Source organism: Penaeus monodon, chromosome 19 (genome assembly GCF_015228065.2).
Source record: "Penaeus monodon isolate SGIC_2016 chromosome 19, NSTDA_Pmon_1, whole genome shotgun sequence".
In the NCBI taxonomy this organism is placed as follows: domain Eukaryota; kingdom Metazoa; phylum Arthropoda; class Malacostraca; order Decapoda; family Penaeidae; genus Penaeus; species Penaeus monodon.
In genome coordinates, this window is record NC_051404.1 from 25,794,584 (window position 1) to 25,797,852 (window position 3,269).

The window sequence follows — 3,269 nt, forward strand, 5'->3', positions numbered from 1 at the left end:
AGTTTGTGCTGTAGAGCAGGATAACACATTAGGAAAATGGTGTTGTATTCCCTGTTTAAAAATCTTAAACTGATAGTGGGAAAGTTCACAAGCCCATCTGGTCATGCAAGGGCTTTTAGTCTTCCGTGCAAATATGTGAGTGGCTGATGATCCATATACACTGTGAATTGAGGACCACACATATATGTGTGTCAAAGGCTCTTACTCCTATAACTGATAAGGTTTCAGAATTAACTGATAAGGTTCAGAATCAGTTGCAGAATACCGGGTCTCTAGTCCACGAAGTTTCTTGGAGAAATACACAATAGTGGCTGTATTAATCTCTACATCTCTTTGCATAAGGCAGGCACCAATAGCAATTTCTGATGCATCTGTATGGACTTCAAGATGATCTGAAAAACGAGGTTTACGAGTTTTTTTTAAAGATGTTTAAGGCCTCCTGTTCTTTTTGTCCCTAACTAAATGGCTGTTTTTTGCAGGTGAGCTGTGTAAGGGGTGCTGCAATGGCTGTGACTGATGAATGTGCCTTTAAAAGAAAACTGTAGCCCCGATGAATTGTCGTACCTAAGAAACCTAAGAAGCAAAACTGTCGTACAGCAAACTCACATATTCAAACATGTTCAACCATGTTTAAAACCTGCCCAATCAAGAATCCTCAGTGTTTCCTCAAGCTGGCCTAGATGAGAAGTGAAGTCATGGTTATACCCAACATATACATCCAGGTATTCAAGTGTGTGTTTGCCAAGAACTGGAAAGTTGTGGGAGCAGTAGAAAGTCCAAATTGCATTCGCCAAAACTGAAAAGACATCACTGAAAGCCGTTTTCGGCCTATCAGTAGGCTCTACAGGGGCAGACCAATAAGCAGGTCTGCTGTCCAAGAAGGAGAATACTTGTGTATCACGCAGTTCATCATCCAACTCATCAATGAATAGGAGTCAGTAATTGTGACAGCATTGAGGTTGCAATAATCAGCACAAAATCTGATCCCTATTATCCTTCTTTCTAACAAAAACTACAGGTGAGGGCCAAGGTGATGTCGAGGGCTCTATGATTTTAGCACGCAACATCTGGTCACACTCCTCCCTTATCTTCTACTTAGTAGATTCTGCAGCCTCCACTGTTGAGTATATCATCCCAGGTAAAAGGTATTTCCTCTGGCTTAAATGTAACTGGTCTCGCACTGAAGTTGACAACAAAAACGGAGCATACACCCTTCGCTGGAGTCACCAAAGTCCGTAGTCTCTAATTTTGATACATTTCCAGTTATTAGCACAGATGTATCATTGAGACTTGGGGAAACACTATATGGTACGTAGATTCCTGAATGGGCTGGGCAACCTGTCTTACTTTTGCAAGATGGGTTATGGAATGCTGAACTGTCTTTTGAATGAATGATATAAATGCTAAAGACTCTCCAGCTTCATAGTTTATAAGATGAACCATACCATCAAGGTGTAAATATGCCTCCTGCGGCTGTGCACTGTGGACAATCTTGTGGTCGACCCTTCTCAAAAAATCCGTACTGACGAGCAAATCCCCCTGGAAAAGAGAGACCATCCACAAACAAAACTCTATGATGGAGCTTTCTTCCCAGTCTCAGCCAAAACTCCAAATCCATTTCCCGCATCACAGCAAGTTCCTTTCCTGAGACTCATTTAAGTCATCTAGCCACAAACTTCTGTGAGGTGACAACCATCCCACGGCTTCCTTCTTCATCAGTGTATCCTGGCTTCCTGTGTCAACAAAGATATGAAATCTCTGCCCCTCAACTCCTAGCATAATCGTTGGTCTACCTGCTGGTCTGTATTCAGGGCAAAGCACTCTGGAACCCTGCAAGTTCGGGCATCCTCCCAGCGCGGCGGATCACATTCCACTTGTGATATTAAGAAAGGTGACTCTCATGCTGAAAAGCCCAACATGTAGATCTTGCGGTCCACATGACGCGATGGTCTTTGAGGTGGTAATTGGGGTATAGACGTATGAACTTGTTGGAAGGATGAGGTGTTATCGTCAATGGCAGCCACTCATGCACCTGATGGATATAGACATGGTAGGCCTTCACTTGTCGCTCTGATTCCCACACACGCATTCCACACAAACTGAGCCGTGTCGATAAGAATACTCTTCTAATGAGTTCGTCCGGTTCGCCAGGATAATCCTGGACACCTTGATACACAGCCCCCTCAAGATCCACATAAAAAAACAGCGGTGTCCCGCGGAACTTCAGCCGCAGCTTTGTTTTAAATTCTGGCCATGACGTGATTCCATCAAATGCTGGGCTGTTAATTATCAAATTGGCTGGTCTTCTACAGTGTCCCCTAGCATTTCTGATGAAATTCTCCTCAGTTGATGGGCGAGACAGATTTTCTATCTGGCGGATCCAACCTTCAACCTCCAGGTTCCGGCGAAGAGGCTGTGATGCAGAAGTCTCGACTGAAAACTTTAGGATGGATTCCCTCTTAACCACCACAGAAAGGGGCGCTGCACGTTGATTGGTGTGTATGTCTGATGTTAAATGCTCCTGATGACTGAATACCATCCGAGGTTGGGATGGTCGGCTAGGTAGAATGGACCTCTCAACGGGTACAGGTGTTTGTCGAGGCGTTACATTAGAGGATAGGCTTGGTGTAATAGCACGAAGAGCTTCCCTAAAGAATTGTTTGCCTCTGCCATCATTTCTCGTGCTAAGCTTGGATTTGAAGTGGAGCCCTTTGTTTCTTGGAGTTCCATAATGTCCATCTCGGCAGCTTCCCTCAGCTAGACATTATCACTCTCTATCTGTCATAAAGCTTCCTCCCTCCAATGACGGTCTTCCTCTAACCTTGCCTCGAGTGTTTTATTCCTCTCCTCAAGCACTCTCAACTGTTCTTCTGATTTGCGCCTGTCTTCTGCCTTTTTTTTCCATCCGAGCATACCTCTCCTGCCAGTTGCTGAGCTCTGTCTTTAGGAAGGAAGTCCATGACGTAAGTTCCTCAAACATTGTCAGCTCGGGTTCAGATATGCCTTTCACATGTGACACTGTCTCCTGATACACTTCTTCAGTAGTCTGTGAAGTACCTTGTGCCTCAAGACCAGCTCGCTTCCCATACTGTTAAAATGCTCCACGCCAAGTAAAAATAAGCAGCGTCAGCAGCTGTCTATCCCCATAAAAATAGTTCCTTATATTACAGCACACAATCAATGATTTCAATGAAGATCGTCTTCATTGAGATCACAAAACAAGCACACAAAGACTGAAGATATATAAATCAAAGCAAAGAAAACGGAGC